Consider the following 22,520-nt stretch of genomic DNA (forward strand, 5'->3'; position numbering starts at 1 on the left):
CTGTAGCTAAGAAACCCTGGGTAGGTCTGGGAGTTGTGGTTTAAAGCTGAGATGGCTAGCTTAACACAGCCACCACACCACTGAGGTCTAGATGAAAGCAGGGGGCAGGGGAAGGGAAGGGAAGGATGCTAAGAAAGGCTCCAAAGTCTTTTTCATGGTTTTGCAATCTTGGCAGGAGTGACACTGGGGACTGGGACTGGGTAATCCTTTGCCCTGTGTGGTGAGTGGTGAGTGGTAATGTTACTTGCTTTTCAGGATCCTGGCTTTTGCTTACAAGATGACAGTAGCAGCCTGGAACTGAGACAATCAAAAATGTGTGCAGACATTTTACCAAATGGCCCTGAGAGAACAACACTGCTCCTCGTCAAAGAACTGATGGCATACTTTAGGGTCTCTGGTATAAAGGATAAAAATAAAGTGAGCAAAAAACCTGAACTTGGCCATGCGTGGAAGACACTAGGGCTGTCTAGGTTACAGTCTTCATTTTAAGCATCATTCAATAAATGGAATTTCCAAATGAACACAGGCACAAGAACAATGCTGGAGTCAGAAATGAGAGAGAAGTGGGAAGGATTCCAACCCCTCCACAGCCTCTCCCTGAAGAGAACTAGTCTTCCGGGATAAGCATTCGAGCTTTCAGTCCCCAGTGGAGCTTCTCACCAAAGAGCAGACGCGTCTCTGGTTTAGGAGGCCTCTCAGGAGGCAGCCTGAAACTGGGGTTGGGGTGGGGCTGAAGATAAGACCAAGATGGACACACCCAAAGGTTGCAGTGCAGCCTCTTAACGATCACTTCCAAGCTTCATGTCTAGGCTTTTCACAGAGGGAGCTGACAGGACCCAGGAAGACCTTTCCACTCGGAAGTTCTCAGAGATTCTTGAGGTGATTAAGATAAAGAGGGCATTTCACCCCCTCCCTAACCACTTAAAAAGCTCTCTCTCTCTCTCTCTCTCTCTCTCTCTCTCTCTCTCTCTCTCTCTGTGTGTGTGTGTGTGTGTGTGTGTATGTATGTGTGTGTGTGTGTGTGTGTGTGTGTGTGTGTGAGAGAGAGAGAGAGAGAGAGAGAGAGAGAGAGAGAGAGAGAGAGAGAGAGAGCGAGCGCACTAGCGCACCAAAATTGGCTGTCCTCTCAGTTTCTGAGATTCAAATACACTGGATATACATTTTTCAGAGTTCTGAACACAGAGGTCAGAGGTTAAGGGACTGGTGGTGCATATCGGAGCAGAGCCAGCTCTGCCCACTTATGAGCACATGCATGTGGAGACAGTCAGTCTCACGTGTTGCTTCTCTGGGTGTCATCCACTTTGTCTTTTGAGACAGGATCTTTCAGTGGCTAGAACTCACCTAGAAGGCAAGGCTGGCTAGCCACCAAGTGTCACATCACCATGCTCTTTTACATGGACTCTAGGGGTTAAACTAGGATCTCACACTTGTTTGGTGAGCCACAGACTGACTAAGCAGCCTCCCCAACCCTTCCTCTTCCTTTTAAATTCTCCTTCTCTTTCAGCCCATGCACACACATGCTGCCACATCTGTGCGCCAGCACCTCCTTCATCTGCTCTTCTAATTATGTACAAAGTATTTACCTGCAGCATCTGTCCTCCCCTGTTCTGTGATTTCCCCTCTCCTTCCATTCCTAATGAGGTGGCACTGGCACCTGTCACCAAATTTATCTAAATTATTCCATCTCAACTGATAAATGTATGGCAGAAATGGTGACAGAGAACTTGAGAGATGATGGCACTGTGAATGGGATGGGCATCATCCTTAACTCCAGGCACAATGTAATTGTTTTCTGTGTGGCAGGCAGCACAGGTCGTTGTTCATAAGGAATAGAGGGGCTATTGGGGGCTCAGATGCTGCTAGCTCAGAGAACACTGTCAACAGACTAACCCTCTTCAGAGATGCAGCCTGCTGTGGACAAAATTGCAGGCTGAGAACCAACAAAAGAACCCCCACCTGCTTCAGGAAACATTTATAGTTTCTGGAAGGGAATACAAACTTATTTGCCATGGGTAGAACCAGAAAATGTGATCTACTCTTGAAGAAAAAGACAGTCTAGAGTTTAGCTTTGATATGACCCAGATATGAAGTAGTAAATCTTATAAAACAGTATACTTACCTTCAGCTAGGTAGAGGAAAATAAGCTCATAAACAATGAAGCTATGGGAAGCCTCAGCATGAAAATATAGATTTTTAAACTGAAAAATTAACATAACAAAAATGTACTAAATGATCTTAATAATAGAATGGAATTGATAAAAGTAATCTATTAAAGAAAGATAAATAGAACTATCTGACCCAAAGATAAGAAAATCCTGAAGAACAAAAAAAGACCAGTTTCTGAGCCTCATGCAACAGGAACCTCCCTCGGGGCTCAGGAGGGCAAGGGATGCGTGCGAGAAGAAAACACATCTGGATAAACAGGCAGAAAGAAGCTTCTAGATCTGCAGAAGGTGCACAAGATGGGTCAGCTGTAAACAGAATTGATCCCAAACATGTATGCCTAGGCTTGATTATAAAACAAAAAGGAAGGAAGGAATTGAAGTAAGTCGGAGGAAACAAAAGATACCGCAGATGGGTCAGTAATATGATCAGCAGATTCTTTTTCTCTCTAGAAAATAGTTTTAAGTTCAGGAGATTAAGTGGACAAAATACTTTCTAACGTTGTGAGAGTGGAGTGGCTACACAGGCACAGACGATGAAAGCAAACACACGTACAGTGAGCAAGACTGGAGCTACTTCCAGGGAGCACACTTCTCCCCTACGCAGCAGCCACTGGGAGATGTTTAAAACACAATACTCAATACCTATCCCAGACAAAATTCCCTTTACAAAGAACCATGGCACTGAAGTCAAACTGTATCATCAGGTCTTGACTGGAATATACCACAACCACTCCAGAGATTACCAAGAAGGACAGTAACCATGGGCTGCCCATGGGGGAAGCACACACACAACACATATGTAAAATATTAATGCTTGTTGAGTCTAGGTGGGGAATTTTCAGTCTTTATTATACTATTTTTCAAGTTTTTAAATAATTGCAAAAGTTTTCATAATAAAAATAAGTTGAAGAAAAATTAGCTGGAGGACTTTATTCAGAATACCCTTCTCCCACTCCTCCCAAATTTTGGTATTCTCTTGTTTGGGAGAGTTGCCCAAGTATTAGCTGTATAATTTGGGAAAGAATGCCGCGTGATTCTGAAGCCCACATGTATGAACACTGGACGGGAACAGGTCTCAGAGTCTGCTTCTTACTCTAGTGGATTCACAGCTGCCCTTGCAGTATTTGCTGAGTGAATGGATGGAGGAATGAAGTGAGAGCCAGTAGCCTGGGTATTTAGGAACTTGCTAAGCTATCTCAAGACACAAAGTACCTTAAGGAAGTTAGGAAGATGACCTGAACACACAGTTGGTGTGATCCACATGCATTCTCTTCAGTGCACAATAGAGTTTTCATGCCTGGGTTCTCTTGCACTTCTCTGTTAGTAACTTTCGCTCCTAAAGGAAGTTCCAAGTCACCAGAGAGGATACTGACCAAACAGGAAACAGGCCCATACCTCTCACGCTCTTTTTGAGCTAGCATCAAAGATTAACATGAGAGATCCAATGGATTCAAATCCCAGGCTTGCCCTGTTTGTCCTATCTCAACATTCTGAAACACACAGCATACACTAATGTTACTTCATCTTTCCAAAGGGTTGCAGAGAGAAACAGCTGCACACAGATTTTTGGCATGTAACTCTTATAGATAAAATAATGCAGCATTCTTCTAGATAAATTACACACTTTAAAAATATTCTTTCCTTCTTTTATAAAAATAAACTCAAAGGTTTAAAGTCTAAAAGCAATTTTGTTCAAGTCCAAATGCTACCAAATGATTTTACATAGCTTTTACCCCTAAACGTTTTTAAACAAAATCCAAAGAAAGAAATATATTTTTATAAAACACACACACACACACACACACACACACACACACACACACACACACACACACGTATATGCACGCACATACACAGAGTAAAATAATCTGTAACTGTGGACAGAGATTGGTAATGCCTACAATGCGTAAGAACTCATTTTCTAGCACTTAGTCCTCCCAAAATAGCCCTCAGGAATTAAGTCTCAATATTTATTCAGCAACTATTAGATCCAATAACCAATATCTAAACAGCATTCCCTCAGAGACTCTGTGCATGACCTCTTAACTGCTTGGTGCCTAACTTTACACATATGTCAACCAGAAAGAAGAATAATTGCTAGCTACCTCCCAGCTATTGCAGAAGATTTAATGAGACAAGAAGCCAGACCTCCACGGTGAGTCAATTATTCCCTGGGCTGAAGTTATGTTATTTGTGAGGTGCTGTAGCACTAAGGATAATAAAGTATTGTGTAGGCATTACAAATAGCTTGGTTTTTATTTCCCAAAGTATTTACATTTAATTATTCAGAAAAACATGCCAACCTTGTAACAAAAGGCCAAATGTCTTTACACACACGCACACCCCGAATTTGATAGAAGAAAATTATCCTGAAATTTTACAAAATGTTGTTTCTTTTTTGATGGGAGTGAGTTTAGGAGAAGCTGACTTAGCTCTCACTGGAACCTAGATCTGTTAAAATGGTCTGCTACCATAAAGTACATTTCACGAGGCAGGTTCAGAGTCCACTAGTTTCAGCTTGCTAGGGACAAGATTAGGATGCTGTTCTGCTAAGGAAAGATATGGATCTGTGGATGCAATTCCATTTAAAGATGCACGGCCCAAGTTCAATTTATATTAATACACACACATAAATAAGACATTTAATTTTGGATCAGTGAAGTCACAGGCTGTTTAAAAAGTTCACACAGGATGGTCATGCTCTCATGAGTAAAAAAGGATAAAATTGATTTTTTACACCAGATTAGCTACACTATATTAATCATATAAAATATTTCCCTGAAAGTCTTGGCACAAAAAATAGGCCAATGTGTTCTGTTGTGGCTATTTTTTCCAATGTAAATTTAGACAGGCAGAAAAACTTTAGAAAGTAATCACAGATTTCAAAATCAATAAATTCAAATTGTTTTCAAGGCAGTAAATACTCAGGATTGCCAAACGCTGCAGGAAAATGATTTGCAATCTCTCTGGCCACTAGACCATTTGAACAAAACAACTGAGGGAAGACCTTAAAGTAACAGAAACTCAAGGGCCAACAGATCTTGTTTCAGGAGACCGTTTGTTTAGTGCATAGAAAGACAATGAAGCAAGGGCAAGCAGCCAACTAGAGTAGGGCATGAATAGTTATCTTAACCCAGCGTCCACTGAACTGGGGCTAAGGAGCAGCAGTTGCTGTGGCAATTAGCACCAGCTAGTTGGTGCAGGAGTTTCAGTTATGGGAAAAACCTAGGGTGTGCTTGGGAACGGGGAGTATGAAAGTCTCAAAGGTTAGGATTGTTGTCTTCATCGCTTGAGGCCAGTACAATTGAGCAGAAATCCACCAGTCTGTTTTCCTCACTTCCAAAGGCCTGCCTCTGAGGATTTAGCGTTTGATGTTAATAGACGAAGTGAGGTTGCACTTTCTAACGTGTGCTACCAAGGTCTAAAAACATAATACAATTCACTTTACTCCAAGGCTCCAACCTTTCAAGAATAAGAAGCCATTTGAACTAAGAAAATAATTTCTTTCCTGTTAATTGAGAAAATGCCAGCCTCAGCCATTAAAAACAGTACTGATTTAATGCCCAAGTATCATTATTAGTACTGTGAGAAGAAATACTATTTCATTAATAGCTCAGAAATGACAGAGAAGGCGGCCGAGTTAGTAACGTGCTTGCTGCCAGCGCCCCGACAGCTTGAGCTTGGAAGGAGAGAAGCTACTCTCCAGTGCTCTCCTCTGACCTCTACCTGCAAGCCATGGCACACACACTAGTAACAAATTTATAAAATTTTATAACATAAAATTTAATTATTTAAAATTAGTTTAATCCAAAATATATTAAATCACTAAGGAAACTATTGGAATCTAATGTGCAACTTTCAGACATATGAATATTTTTTACAAAAACACATTTCTGTAGACAGTACATTATGGGAGAATTGAAAATATCAAACCCAAGAGCTATGTTTAAGCAGGTGGATATTGGGTAGCATCATCAAAACATAAAGCACTCACTGTAAAACAGCACAGTCGAGAGTAAATGCACAGCCACGGCAGCAGTTGTGCCAGAGCAGAGTTTAGGGCCCCAGAGCAGGCAGCAATGCACAGTGCAGCTGTGAGGTGATCAAGGGCAGCAGCCCCTGAGCTGACAGGAAGAACTGAGTAAGAGACACTTAGGAGGCAAATTACTGGAGGGAAGGGAGTGGGACTTCCAGAAGCCCTGGCTTTGGGCAGTTTAACTCCTTTAGGCTGCAGGCTTCTCATCCACAAGACCAGAGTAATACAGTAATTTGTGTGGAAAAGTGAAGAATGACTCTTCTTCACAGTGGTCCATGTAAATCATGTCCACACACCTATTTACTCCACACCGTATAATAAGGGAATACAGTCCCCACCAGACGAGGAACAGAAATATAAGCAAATGGTCAAGTGACAATGACATATGTAATCAGACTCACTCGAGGTCACACAGACGCAGAGGAAAGTGTGCGTGTCTGAGGTGCTAAAGCCTGGGAAAGTGACAGGGACCCAATGAAGTCTCTGTACAAGTGGTGCTTACAACCTGGAAGTGTTTTACTTCCACTGTGAGTCACTAGGCTCCTCACTTACCATATAAACTTGAGCTTGCAAACCGTAGGACAGTGTGCTATTGGAACTAAAGGGGGTGAGCACAGTCCAGAGGACACGGGGAGGCAGCATGAAAGGTGGAGGCAAGGGAGGAAGAATAAGCACGTATCATAGGAACTGCATTCCCAGCCAACCCAACACCTGAAAGAAGACGAGGGAAGACACGAGAACCTAACAGGCCATGTGCGCTGTGTCTCCATTACTAGAACACTTGAGCTAGCTACTGCTGCTGTTAGCGCCATCTGAACAACCTTAGAGTTACTGGTAAGCAACAAACCTGTAGACTCTTATACTGCTAGCAGGCACCTGTTGACTGATATGGGCTAAAGTAACTTCTTAGGAAAACTAGTGAAAAACATGGTTGCAAAATGTTTGTTTTCAGTCCTTTCATGAATCAGGTAAATTCAACTTATCCAACAAATATTTATTAACTTGCTCTATAACACAAGAGCAAATTTCTTTGAGCTGGGAAGATCAAGGGCATGGTAGTGACTTCAGAACAAAGGGGACTGTGTTGTATTATTGACTTGAAAAACTTTCCTGAAGAAATACATATGAGAGAAAGAGACAGAGAGAGACAGAGAGGAGAGAGGCACACAGAGAGAGACAGAGAGAATGAAAGCACAAGCTATCTACCTAGTTGCAGTAGTCTGTGAGGTTACAGTCCAATTCCTTTACCTAACCAAACTCACTAGAAGTCAAATACTCAGAATGAATAGCCAGTTCGGGTGATATAATGGTGCACAGGCAGAGATGGCACCTAGACAGCTGTTTTTAGACTGTAAGTCAGGACTTTTTACTACTTCAAGCCCCTCAGGGTGTTTTATAACATACAGTCTTCAAGTCAAACAGTATTTCATTCCATTTTTTTCAAACAAGGTATTTTAACTTACATAGCCTGTGCCGTTAGAGCATGGGGCTGTTGAGGGTTTTCGGCCTCCCATTGTATCCCAGCTAAGGGCTGTGCTGGAGTACTGCTAGAACTTTTGATGTGACTGTCAGGTCACTGGGGTCTCTCCGTACCTGAAACTGCACTGGAGCAGTGACAGAGAAAATTGCAAACCTGAAAGAGTCAGCAGTGCTCACCTGCCTCTCTCCCCACTCCTCACCTTCTCTGGTCTAGGTCAGCTAACTAGTGGTGGCTGTGAAAGAGGGACGCTAAATAAGGCTGTGTGGCTTTACTGATAACCCAGGCACGATGGGGAAGTACAGGGTTACCAATGACCTATGCTGGTTACAATACTGGAAATAATTTTTTCTCTATATATGGTACAAATCTGCTTTTCTTTAACTAGAAGGCAATATCCTGTAAGGGAGGGACTCAGATAGATTTATAATTTGTAGGGCGCCTTAAATATATTAGATGACCGAAATTCCCTCCATACTCTAAAATTATTCTAAACAGTATAGCGCACAGTAACCATTTCCTAGCTACTGGGGGGTGGGAAGGAAGACTGGGAGCTTGAGAGTGATTCTCTTCCCACTTCCGCATGCTATGGACAGGCTGGCAATGCCTCATCTGTTAGGCACTGCAGCTAATTCTCCATATTTGGATAGGAAAAAGACATCATGTCTCAAAGGATGGCACTGACAGGAGGGTATGGCCGGTACTAACAATATCCTCCTGTCAGTGCCATCAGTGGCTTTGGAGAGAGGGAAAACAGTCAACAATTTCCCTACATAGAAAATTGATAGAAACACAGATGGAACTGAGAAATGGGAGATGGAATGCAGAGATGGAATGGCATGTGGGAGCTCCCCAGAATTTTCTTCCATAGACACACCATCTGTAGCTCAGAATGTGACTGTTTGGAATCAGGACAACTCTATGCAGTTGTTCTTGCAGCAAGATGTACCTATGAGACCGAGGTCTGGCCAGCATATATGGCAGCTTCCCAGTCACCTTCTCAAAAGCCATCTGGGCCTGCCCATCCAGCCCTCTTCAACACTGCGTGGAAGGGAGACGCTGCCACCCTGGGTCACGGGATGAGAGCAGTGCCCTAGGTAATGGCAAGTAGTAAGCTGGAAGGAATGGGTCTCTAGGGCAATTTATCTTTTCAACTTCTGCTAAACAATGATGTTAAAAATGTCCTTTAAATGATTTCTTTAGCTCCCTCTTTAAGATAACATTCTTAGAAGTGAGTAAAAGGAGATGAAGGCATTCTCAAACCTATGATAATACAGCCAAATTATTCGTTAGAACGTTTATATACAATGTGCCCCTCACCTTTCTACCCAATGCTAGAAGCAACTTCATCACTAATTGATGTAACTCTTTTAATATTAAGGGAGTAGATAACCATGCCATAAATATATTAAAAATATAGATACCTCCAAAAATTGCCTTTCAACTGATTTTGTCATGCAGAAAACATAAAATCTCTATGGAGCTTAATCAGATTCTTTAAAAAGGCAGTTTTATTGATGTTTATAATACCTGTAGTGGCTATTCCTGGTTGTCAACTTGACTATATCTGGAATGAACTATAATCCAGAATTGGAAGGCTCACCAGTGATCCTAATCTGGAGGCTGAGAGATAGAAGTTTCTGATCTGGATTTTGGTATGGAGATCTTGAGGCATAGTGGCTATGGATTCCAGAAGATTAAGACAGGGAGATCTCTGAGTTCAAGGTCATCTGGGATTAAAGGTGTGGTGGCACACACCTTTAATCTGGGCTACACCTTCTGCTGGAGATCATATAAGGACATTGGAAGAAGGAAGGCTCTCTCTCTCCTTCCCCTGCTTGCTCTGTGGGACTGAGCAACTGCTAGATCCTTGGACTTCCATTCACAGCTGCTACTGACCATTGTTGGGAGTTGGACTGTAGACTGTAAGTCATCAATAAATTCCTTTACTATATAGAGACTACTCATAAGTTCTGTGACTCTAGAGAACCCTGACTAATATAATACCATTCACTAAAATGCCTCCTTTCACATCAAGATTACATACATATGCACATATATCTTATATCATTTTAATTCCATAAGTTGTCATCTATGTGGAAATTTATTTCCCCACATATTTAGCTCATTACACTTATATCGGGTCAACACAGTGGCAGATGTCATCAAATGTCTTTCATTCTAACACAGTGGCAGATGTTATCAGATGTCTTTCTTTCTAACAGTTACAAGGCCTTGTCTCTACCTCTTCCGCTTCCATGACCCAGTTTTGGTGATTCTAATTTAAAAATGTTTTTTAATACCCATGTGTTCAAACAACTCATAATACTTCTTTGTTTTCAAGGCAGTTGGGGCTATTGCCTTCAAATTAATATCAGCAATACATTGTCAGAATAGGAGAGAAAAGGAAAGAAGAACACGCTTTAGTTGCATTAAGTGATGGAGTGAGTACAAGGAGTGGGGAGGAGGCGCAGCTTCTAACATCTGGACCCTCTCACTAATCCCTGAACATGGGTTGTTCCTCTATTTACTGTTATGCCACTTAACAGTCAGTTGTAGAGTTTGGTGTGGCTACGGATCTTTATACCTGGCTGTGCTAACGTAGGGCGTACGCTGCTATTTGGGCAACTGTTTTATTGTTTTTTGTAGTTGACCATCTTATTGTTATACTTGTGATAACACCCATAAATATTAGTGGATTACTTTGGGTTTTCTAACTAAACAATAAAATATTTCCAATTTCAAATAATACTGGTATTTCTCACATCCTTTGCAATATTTATATGTCATTTTTCTATCTTGCTAAATTATATTAAGTAACAGAATAATAACTGATACTCAGCTTCATCCTGCTTTGAGTTTTCTAGGGCACTTTTTTCTTAACACATTACATAGCTGATATGTATCTAGTTATCTTTTAAGACAGTTTTTTATACTAACACTATCCTCAGCCCCCAAATATACTATAAGTTTCTTGAAGGCAGGAACTATGTTTTGTTATCTTTAGAATCACTATAGCAACCTAGCACAGAGCAGTTGGATCTCTAATGGGTAGTTCTCAAGTCTGTGAGGTCATTGGACCCTGGTGGGCCTTTACCCTTTCACAACCAAAGATTTCCTCTTCTGGGGAGGGACTCTGGAGGTGAGTCTGACCAGCCCTACAGCTAGAGTCCTACCAACTTTTCATCTTTCTCCCCGCTGGAGGCATGTCCAGGCTTGGCTGCACTGCATACTCTTCCCAGCAGGCCTGGAACCACAGTCAGTCAAGAAGGGAGCAGATTCTCACCTGGTTACAAGGTTTTTATTTTATAATTTTTCAGATATAAAAGAAAATATTAGCAATCTCTCTCTATATCAAACAGACATAGATCCTTCCTCCCTGTCTCCATGAGAAACCATCATTGTTAACTACCATGCTGGCCTTACACCCATCTCTCCTTACTCATACAAAATGACACAGTGGGCATGCAGTTTCCTCTTTATTTTTTATCAAAGTGAATTAATAGAAAACAATATTTTGTAACTTGTACTACCTCCTAAAATGCATTTTTGGACCATTTGGCATGTTCACTAATACATGAAAACCAACCTGTTTTCTCATCTATCAGAGTTAAAATTATTATTAATAGCAGAAAGTATAATTTTTTTCATTTCTAATTCTTTAGCAAGTAGAGAACAATTTTGGAGAATTCAACTAGGAAATCTTACAAACAGAAGCAAAGCTAATATAGCAGATGATATAGGTTTGTAGATCAAAGACATCAATAATCAAGAGGACAGTGCTAATATTCGAACGGGAAAAAATAGCACACAAAGATTTCTTTTCAGCCGGGTGTGGTGGCACACGCCTTTAATCCCAGAACTCCGGAGGCAGAGGCAGGCGGATTTCTGAGTTCGAGGCCAGCCTGGTCTACAAAGTGAGTTCCAGGACAGCCAGAGTTATACAGAGAAAGAAACTCTGTCTGGAAAAAACAAAACAAAAAACCAAAACCAAAACCAAAAAAAAAAAAAAAAAACAAAAAAAAAAACCCAAAAAAACAAAAACCAAGATTTCTTTTCTATACTGAGAATAAAGTAATGATGAGCTACAAATGAAACCCTGTTACAAATTATCTTTAGCTCTTAGTCATCTGTCAGATTAAGCCATCAACCCACTGCTTCTTAGGTGCTTTAACAAAACAAAGGTAGCATTCAAATGCATACCTTCAACTAAGAAAAAACAAAAACTCAAGGTGAAACTGAGTTACTTGCCCTTTAAAGCAGCAAGCACAGACTGATGATGTCATTACAGTATTCATTTGTTACTACTAAATGCTTATAAAGTTTCTCCAAAAAGCCAGTGTAATATATTATGATAACCTAGTGAAAATGAGGGTTTCTAAACCTCCAATACTAGAAATCTACAAGGGGTGTGGGCATGGCAGAAAGAACGAGAAGGCAGCACTGGAAGAAAGAACTGAGCTGCAGTCCCACCCACTCTGGAAGTGTCTCTCTGAACAGGGTGGATTTGGAGGGTTTTTAAAAGCAGTGTCTTCCTGGGTGGTGAGTGGGAGCAGCAATTCCATGATCACTGCCAGCAAGCCCGACAGCCTGAGATCAAACCCCAGCACCCATCACCGTTGCCTCTGCTCTGGCCACACTGCCACTTCTCCCTCTTCGTGGTCACTTTCTATCACTGCTGTCCATCTTATTTATCTCTTCTGTTGGATCGCATTCCACTGCAAGTGTTCAGTCAATCCTCAAAACTGCCATTTTTGTCTTTTTCATACCCTATAAATCCTCAAGCCTTTCAAGATCTAAAAGCAAAATAAAGCAAGCCTTTTCTGGGTACAATGTTGGTACCAGTTGCCCTAGGTAGACTCAGGAGGCCAGAGGTCAGGTCAAAAGGATTCCCTGTGCCCAAGAGCTAGGGCCAGTCTGAGCAACATAGTAAAGTTTCTAAATAAAACAAACCAAACCAAAAGTGAAGCCCAAGCTCAAACAATGACACTTCTTTATGTTCCCATGTAGGCATCTTCTTACACTTCTTCATAAACCAGTCCTCCTTTCTCCTTTAGTCTGTATCCTGAAGGACTCTGGCTTCAGGCTTCACCATCTCATAGATGCTATTAAACATAAAAGCAGCATCGACTTTCTGAAAATCAACCAACACTCAGCTCACAGTCTTGTGTGATTTACTCTTGCTAAAACGTTTTAGCCATTTGCTTCCTCTTTCTGAAGTATTCCCTCAGAGCACTGACATCGTGTGCCTCCTCTGCTGCTGCCCTACAGGGACCTGTCTCCTCTGTCTACTTTCCACCACAGTCATCATTCAACCAGCTCAAAAATAAGCTGCAATTCCCAACTTCTAGCTCAGACAGATTGCTCTGGAGAGGTCAATTCAGGGTTTGTGTAAGGAGTAGCTTCTCTGAAGGTCTGATGGGACCCAGATACACAGAACTGCTTCATCACACTCCACGGGAAAAAGTCAGTGTCCTTTACTGGAACGCCTCAGACCTCCTCCTCTCCCTGCTCCCCATCTTATTCAAGGAAAGCACCTGGGAATCACATGACAATCTTTCCTCATCCTTAATTCCCATCATGGGAGGACTAGAGATTCTCTCCAACCCACCCCTTCCCACTGGTTCCACTGCCGTCACTCATGACTTCGAGTACACAGAACTGTGACAGACTCACCCATGTGACAGACTTCTCTACTTCTAATCCCACCTTCTTGTCATTAAGTTTGTAGTGATAAGCATCTCACTGTAATTCTTCAATTAATCAACTGTCTACATCTAAACACTCGAATTCTTCATAGGGCAGAGAGGCACGGCCTCCCCCCAGCACTTCCAGCTCCATCCCGTGCCTCTCCCAGCTTGGGCCTCTGCATCCTGAGCACCTCCTCACTTGTCCGTCTGGTACACGGTTACTCACTCTGAGAAATCTGCTTCAACACCAACTTCTCTAATAGGACCATTTTCTCAGGGAGGCGTCTGTCATTCCTTATAGAGCTTTGATGACTCTTCTACCTGGCAGTTACCCTACTGCATCGTGACTGGCTGTCTGAGTGCACCGATGACTAGCTCAAATTAGGAAGTTCAATAATGTATCCTAGATCAGCAGCCATCAAACATTTTCTTATCTAAAAGGTGTATAAAAACATACACCCTCCCCCCCAAAAAAAACAAAAAAACAAACAAAAAAAAACATACACCCAGAAAAAAAGGTCTGCTAAACAATTTTAAAATGAGATTACAGAATTATTATTGCCTAGTACAATAAAATACAAGGTGTCTGTTTTAATATATTGCACTGCTTTTGATTTAACTGCTACTTAAATGAAAATATCCATCTCATTTAACCAACAAATTCTTTTTTTTCTTTTTTTCTTTTTTTAGATATTTTCTTCATTTACATTTCAAATGTTATCCCAAAAGTCCTCTATACCCTCCCACTGCCCTGTTCCCCAACCCATCCACTCCCACTTCCTGGCCCTGGCATTCCTCTGTACTGGAGCATATTCTTCACAAGGCCAAGGGTTTCTCCTCCCATTGATGGCTGACTAGGCCATCCTCTGCTACCTATGCAACTAGAGACATGAGCTCCGGGGGTACTGGTTAGTTCATATTGTTGATCCTTCTATAGGGTTGCCGACCCCTTTAGTTCCTTGGTTACTTTCTCTATCTCCTTCTTTAGGGGCCCTGTGTTCCATCCAATAGCTGACTGTGAGCATCCACTTCTATATTTGCCAGGCATTGGCATAGCCTCACAAGAGATAGCTATATCAGGGTCTTGTCAGCAAAATCTTCCTGGCATATGCTATAGTGTCTGGGTTTGGTGGTTGTATATGGGATTAACCAACAATTCTTGATGGAGTAAGTGCTGTTTGGGCAATTGTCAGAAACCATCTCAGTGTTAGGTGAGAGGGCTAAGTGAACCATCATGGTCTCTGTCTTGGAGGTATTTAAAATGTTTTAGGTGTTAGAGAAAGGATTCCTAAAGTGTGTAATGAAAGCCTGAAAGCAGAATAATGAAACTGGTATTGAAGGAGCTAACATTTTATAGGGAAGGGGGACACTGGGAAGACAACAAGCATTAAATGGTATCTAGGAGGCTGGCTGGCAATCGTCAGGCAGATGACAGCAGGGCAGTGCGGCTGGAGAGGCAGTGCACACAATTCAGAAGAAGGCAGACACATCTGCAGTAACATCAGGAGCCAAACTGTGATGGGGCGTCCAAAAGAAGTTTAAGGTTAAGCTCTCAGACACGGAGTAAAATCCAGCCACTAACCTAGACACCTGTTTTCTAAAAGTGCCACATAGAAAGAATAAAAAGTGCTCCAAATAAGATACTCAGAAGAAATGTCTATCCCATGGCATCCACTGTGACTAAGCATGTAAGAAAAAGATTAAACCAAGAGGTTGTAGTTGCATAGCTCTAGGCTGTATGGAAATGAAGACAACTGAGAGTCAGAATTCTCCGAGGCTCTGAGCTCTTCACTGTGGAGCCACTGTGCCAAGAAACACATTAAACATTCAGTTTTGAATCAAGAGGAATACGTTTTTACCTTTTATTTGAGATAGAAGATTAGATTCTAATCTTTTTGGTTTTCATTCAGATGAGCACTACAGGTATATTTTTGCAAGTCTGTGAATACTTAATTTAAAAGCTATGGACAGCAACCTAAGGGCTCTGACCATGCAAAATGTTTTATAAACAGTTCCATGTGTACTGTTCATCTGGAACCTCACTAGAGATGGATAATGACCTTGTATTTTGTACTCATTTATTCAGAATTAGCCAAACCTTCTGTTTTTAATTACATACTTAATTTACCTAGCATGGTCTAATTACAGAAAACAAAACATCATTTAAACAAAAAGGTGGCCTTGAACTTAATCTATCAAAACACCAGTTAGTTTAAAAAGTTTTCAGCTCTTAACAAACTGCCAAGACATGCAATAGCAATTTTCCAAATGTGATCATACGCTTTTACAGCAAAAGGTTTACTGCATAATCAAACATCTGCATATACTCTAAAACTTCAACATGTTGCTTCACTGTTAATACACATTTCCTTAAACTGTGATAGACTTTAAAAATCTTAAAGCTAAAGTTCATACTACAGAATAATTTTTAAATATCCAAGGTCAGTTTGGCTTTGAAATGTCAAATTATCATAACCATGGCTACTTATTGACAAAATGATCTAGAACTCTATGCAAACTCCTATGTGGGATTTTTCCTTAGCATCCTTCTCTGCGGTATTGTAGCATAGCACGTGTCTCTCAAAGACAGCTTACAATGCTGAATTGTTAGTATTGGTTGAAGAATCTGTCCTTGACTGCAGATGTCATAAAAGCACAGTTTGTGCCTTTTGTCTATAATCCCAATGTGCAGCATACACCTCAATGCACACATGCTGAATTATGATGCGGTAAGAAACTATCTCCCCAAGTGGGTTACAGGATCTTATATATAGAAAATCCTAAGAAAGCAACCAATAGTATTCAAACAACAGATGAGTTTTAAGGGTTTCAGAGTTCAATATAGCAAACTATGTTTCTACACAGTGGCAATGAATAAAACTGAGAAAAACAATTCTATTTAATAAATTTAATAACAGTATCAAAATCAGTAAGGCATACAGTAATAAGCTTAACAAAGCAAGTATGAAATTTCTACTCTGAAAACTAAAAAGCATTACTGAAAACATATCAAAGAAAAACAAACTGCATAGGAGAGCAAAACAGGTCCATGGGTTGAGATCAGTCATGTGCCCATCCTGATCTACAGACCAACAACAGGAACTACTTCGTGGTTACATGTGCATGAGGTGTCTGAGAGGGAAACTCGGAGACGCTGAAAACAGAATGGCAGTTGCCAGGTGCTGGACTGAGGAAGGGAGAGTTGTTTAATGGGCAAACAGTTTCAGATTTGTAAGAAATAAACACAAACATATTCAATACAACTGAACTGAATGTGTGCAAATTGTTAAAATGATAATTTTTGTAACCAAAATTCTCAAAAATGATTTAAAGAAAATCCAGTAAAACAATATTTTTAAAGAACAAAACTAGAAGATATAATACTACTCAATTTAAAAACTTTCTACAGAGTTAGAATAACTAAGACAGTACAAGCCAGTGGAACAAACCAGACTGCCTGGAGAAAAATATAGGTGTGGTCAATTGATTTGAGAAGGTCCTAAGCTTACTCAAGGGAGAAGGACTAGTTTTTTCAATAAATGGTTCTGAGGCAACTGGCTCTAAACAACATGGAGAAGAATAAAATTTGATGCTGACTTCATATCATATACAAAGACAGATGCCCAAGTTTAAGCAACAGCACAAAGCATGAGTATAAACTTCTGTGACAATAGAATCTCGCCATTGGCACCAAAAGCACACAAAGAAAGATCAAACCATTAGAGTTTAAACCTAATTTTAAAATTCGAGTTTTGGTTTCCTTAAAACAAAACAAAACGAAACCCCACAGAGATAGTGTGGGAATATGCTTTCCTTTAAATCCCAGGTATGAGATATGGGCCCTCAGCTGTGCACAGCAGCACTCTATGGCTTCTTGGCGCTTTAGCAGGATTTTGCCGGGGGCTGATAGTTTCTGTGACTGTGTGATGTTTGGAATTCTGGGGACTTTTTCAAAAGGTATGTAAATGCTAGGGTCTTGAGAGGTAGGGTAGATTCAACAATGGGGTTGGTTGGTTGTTGTTGTTAGAAGTTTGTTAAGTGTGCAATGAAGAAAGAAGAAGAAGAAATTAAATATACGGATGGAAAAGATTAAATATCTCCAAGAACTCAACACTCCAAATCAGCAGTACGTAGTTTAAAGATAAGTTGCCCCTTTCCTCTCCATCCTTTTCTCTCCCCTATCTAGTGTTAGGAAGTTGAAAGGGTAGAGAAGGGTGGAAAAAAGAAGAACCTGAAAAGTAGCCAAATACTGGCTACAGGATGAGGCTGGAGAGATGGCTTAGTAATTAAGAGCACTCATTGCTCTTCCAGATGCCGAGTTCAGTTCAATGCCCCATGTGCTGTGCCTCACCACTGCCTGTAACGGCAGATCTAGGGCACCTGACACCCTCTTCTGGATTTTGTGGGTACATACACCTCCCTTCCTACACACACACACACACACACACACATACACACACACACACACACACACACCACACACACACACACACAGAAGAGAGAGAGAGAGAGAGAGAGAGAGAGAGAGAGAGAGAGAGGGAGAGAGAGAGAGAGAGAGAGAGAGAAGAGAAGAGAGAGAATAAACATTTTAAAGAAGCGGACAAGCAATTTAATTTCTCCAAATAAATATGCAAATGAACAGTAAGTATACAAACACCATTGGAGACACATATCAAAACCACAATGAGAAACCAAATCCTACTCTTTTGTATAATTTAAATCAAGATGACAGGTAACAGCAAATCTTACAGGGTATTAGGGAAACAGGACCTTCACACTGCTAATGGGAACAGAAAACATGTAGTCCCTTTATAAGATGACCTGGAGTAAGCCTTCTTAAAGTGTTACACTCAGCACTACTCCATAACTCAACAACTTTATTCCCAGGAATATAGCAAAGGAAAAATGAAAACAAATGAATGTCCAAACAAAAACACATCTAAAATTGTTCATACCAGTGTTACCCATAACAGTTAATAGATAGAAATACAAATGTCTATCAATTGATCAACAGATAAACAAATGATATATTTATAGACTGGAATGTTAGTTAGCCATAAAAGGAGCACATACTATGCCATTAATAAACCTTGAAGGTTCTACATAAATGAGCGCAGTCCATCCCTAGGGCATGTCCAGGATAGGTAAGCACACGTTTGCACTAGGACATACATAAGCTTCCATTGCCTTCAAAGGGTGTGAGAAGTGGAGTGGGGCTGAAGAAGTCTGGGAGTAACAGAGGGGACTGGCAGGGCGTGGGGCAGGGCTGGGGGTGGCAAATGTTCTAAAGTTGATAGTGATAATGGATGCCCATATCTGAATGAACCATACAAGTAACAGACTTATACTTTCAATGTGTGGAATTATATTTTTTATAAAACTATTAAAATGCATACATGTTAAATACAGTATGTTTCCGGGAAAGGCAGCAAATGATATAAAGGTTGCAAACGGCTGGAGAAATGGCTTTCTAGCTAGGCTGAGTTTTTGAATTCTGTTGCAAATTTACTAGAAACACAAACACCTGGTTTAGACTCTACATGCATTGCAACACAGACACCTAAACATTGTCTTTTTTCATATAAGAATGTGGATCTGCTGTATTGGTGATAAATAATTAAGGAAGTGGTAGACAAAATTTGGACTAATTTTTTTTTTTTTTAAATAAGCAGTTAAGCCAAGTCCCAAAGGTGAGAGTGGTTACAAAGAAACAGCGACAGCAACTGAGGAGCAGCCCCAAATAAGACAAGATCACAGGACTGCAGCCAGGCCTCTTCAGTTCAGGGAAATCAAAGTGTTGATAAAGGAGAGGTGAGGACTGCATTCCTTCAGGCAAAAGGAATGACTCGGAAGGCCGAGAGGACAGTCTGAGGACTGCTAGACTCTAAGACCAAGTGGACTTTTCACAAGTCCATGTTCAAACTACATGGGAGGAGGGCCTTCCTAGTTCTTATACCACTTGTAACATCTACCACTGTTACTCCATGTGTTTTCTACCTCTGTATTTTGGGGGGCCCTAAACTGTAAGATAGTAAATTTCTCATCTTAAGACACTGAGTGGCAATTTGTTATAGCAGTTAAAATAGACACTCACATTCTCTATACATACTCACTAGAGAGTCCTCTGAAGATTAATTTAGTTTTCTAAACATATTCATTCTACCAAAGATGCGAATTCTAGCTTAGACTTATCCTCTGAATTCCTACCTTAACTACTGTTTTGCTTTGATTTGAATTTTGAGAGAGGGTCTTGCCAAGCAGCTCGGGTTACCTTGAAATCTGCTGTGTAGTATAGACTGAGTTGGACTGTTGAACTCCTGTCTCTGCTTCCCAACTGCTGGAATAACAGGTGTTTGTTTCTACAACTGACTCTCATGTACAACTGTCTATTCAGGATACTATTCACCCTTAAAATACGAACTGATCATTTCCCATCCAACAAGTTCTTTCTCCATTGTGGAACTGTCTTGAGTCTCCTATTACTTTAATTTTCTCATTCAAGCAATCATAAAATCTAATTGTCTATCTCTGAAATCAGGAGGAAGCTGAATGGTCCTTACTACCCTCCACTCATGTCTGCCCGGATGCCTGCTTTACTTGTGCTTCCCTATACCAACTCTCAGACATGGCCAGCACAAACCATCCGTTACAGACCAAGTCATTTCTCTGCAGCCTTCTGATCTTATGAACAGAACACAACAGTCCATTCTCTGTGATTTTATCAGGAACCAGTCTGTGTAATATGCCTGCCAATATGCCTATGCTGCAGAGGAGACAATGGATATGGTTAGCCAGAGGCACTTATTCCTGTATGCCTCATTCTATTTCCTGCTTTGAGTCAGGGTCTACTACTGAACTCAGAAATGGGCTGGCAGCCAGCAAACCTCGGCAGTCCTGTCTTTGTGCCCCTGTAGCACAGGAGTCACAAATACACACAGAGTAACAGACAGTTCTCAAATTGGGTCAGGCATATATCAGTCATCTTTGGCTATTCTTGAGCCCTGGAGTTCCATATATGTTATAATTAATAATCAAGTTTTACAAAGTCATTAAGCTACCACTTAATAAATGTAATAATTTCATCACACTAGACTCCCATACCAAAGTAGCTATCTATATTACAAATGTGGTTGTTTACAGAAGCTTCAAGAATGAAATTACAGAAGGCACACAAAGCACAACTTATTCTATACAAAACCTAAACCAGCAAGACTACGAAGCTGGAGAGATACTCACCAGGCAAAAGAGCTTATTGCCCACACATGTGACCAGAGTCTAAATTCCTGGCATCCACATAACAGGGTGTGCATATTTGTGACTCCTGTGCTACGGGGGCACAAAGTCAGGACTGCTGAGGTTTGCTGGCTGCCAGTCCACTTCTGAGTTCAGTAACAGTCCTTGTCTCAAAAGAATCAGGGCAGAGAGTTATAGAGCAAGGTTATCTGACATCCTTCTCAGGTCTCCAAGATACAAGTGTGTGCAACTGCATGCATATGCATGGATCCTCGACACTTACCCATCAGAGACAGAGAAGTACCAAGACTCAACAGTCTATTGTTCGGAGATGTATTCCTGTGAGATGGCTCAGTGTGCATAGGTGCTGTCTGCCAAGCCTAACTAGTAGATCCAATCCCTGGAACCCACATGATAAGAGGAGCAAAAAACAAATCAACTTACAAGCTCTTCATCCTCAGCATGTGCACCATGGCATGGACCCAGACACATAAGATACAACTATGAAAGTAAAACTAAATACACAAATGCTTTAAATGTAAAAGTAGTCTGTGGTAGTTTGAATATGCTTGACTGAGGGAGTGGCACTACTAGGAGGTGTGGCCTTGTTAGAGTAGGTGTGGCCTTGTTTGAGGAAGTGTGTCACTGTGGGGGTGGGCTTTGAGATCACTCTTAGAGATGCCCAGAAGTCAGTCTTCTCCTGTTTGTTTTCAGAACAAGATACAGAACTCAGTTCCTGCAGCATTATGCCTGCTTAGATACTGTCATGCTTCCTGCCATCATGATAATGGACTGAACATCAGAATCTGTAAGCAAACTCCAATTAAATGTCCTTTTGTGATGATTTGTATATGCTTGGTCTGGAGTGTGGCACTCTTAGAAGGTATGGCCTTGTGGGTATGGGCTTTAATACCCTTGTCCTAGCTTCCTGGAAGTCAGTATTCTGTTGGCAACCTTCAGATGAAGATGTAGAACTCAGCTCCTCCTATACCATGCCTGCCTGGATGCTGCTATGCTCCCACCTTGATGATAATGGATTGAACCTCTGAACCTGTAAGTCATTCCCAATTAAATGTTGTCCTTATAAGAGTTGCCTTGGTCATGATGTCTGTTCACATAAGTAAAACCTGAACTAAGACACCTTTATAAGAGTTGCCTTGGTCATGGTTTCTTTTCACAGCAATGTAACCCTAAGACAGAGTCTATACCTACAACAAGCAAGATGGCTCAATATACAAGCCAGGTGCCTAAGTTCCACAGAACTCATGGAAGAAGGAGGTGACTACCTCAGCAAAGGTATTTTTAAAAGGAAACATGAAGTGTCTGTTTAATGGATGAAGAGTTTCTTTTAGAGATGAGAACAACGCTATTCTGAAGCTGAGAGCCAGGTACACAGCTTAGCTGGAACATGCTTGCTTTGCAAGCATTCAATTCTCTAAACCCACAGAGAAAGCTGGGCATGGCAGTGTGGATTTGTAACACCAATGACAGGAGAGTGGAGACAGGAGGATCTCTGTGAATTGCTAGGCAACCCATCTAGTGATATCAGTGAGTCCAGTATCAGTAAAAGACCCACCTCAAGAGAAAGGTGGGAATCACCCAAGGAGCAACACCTCAGGCTGACCTATGGGTTCCAGAAGCACATGTGCTCATGTGTACCGCTTATACACGTGTCCCTGTAACACAGGACACTCTGTAACACAGGACAACTCTGTGCACAGTACCCCCACGCCAATATTCTAAAACTAATTGTGGTGTTAGCTATACAACTGTGTGCATATGAAACCCAAACTGGACTAGATAGTTTAAGTGGGTGTGTTTGGTCAAGAGGGTAGAGTTTATGTCAATAAAGCTGTTATAAATGTTTAAAAATAGCTGTGGATAGTTATATGACAGATTTATTTATCAAAAAAGTTTGG

General features: G+C 41.1%; 1 protein-coding gene and 1 long non-coding RNA gene across 5 annotated transcripts in view; one reads left to right on the forward strand and one right to left on the reverse strand.

Annotated features, from left to right (window-relative positions):
• The window catches only part of Stk3 (serine/threonine kinase 3), a 280,384-nt gene that overhangs the window by 23,962 nt on the left and 233,902 nt on the right, over positions 1–22,520 (reverse strand). The window lies entirely within an intron of this gene.
• Positions 10,816–21,448, forward strand: Gm52204. The gene is made up of 3 exons (XR_003951603.1): positions 10,816–10,975; positions 19,038–19,179; positions 21,316–21,448. It is a non-coding gene; the product is annotated as a predicted gene, 52204 (long non-coding RNA).

This window comes from Mus musculus, chromosome 15 (genome assembly GCF_000001635.26).
Source record: "Mus musculus strain C57BL/6J chromosome 15, GRCm38.p6 C57BL/6J".
Classification (NCBI taxonomy): Eukaryota; Metazoa; Chordata; class Mammalia; order Rodentia; family Muridae; genus Mus; species Mus musculus.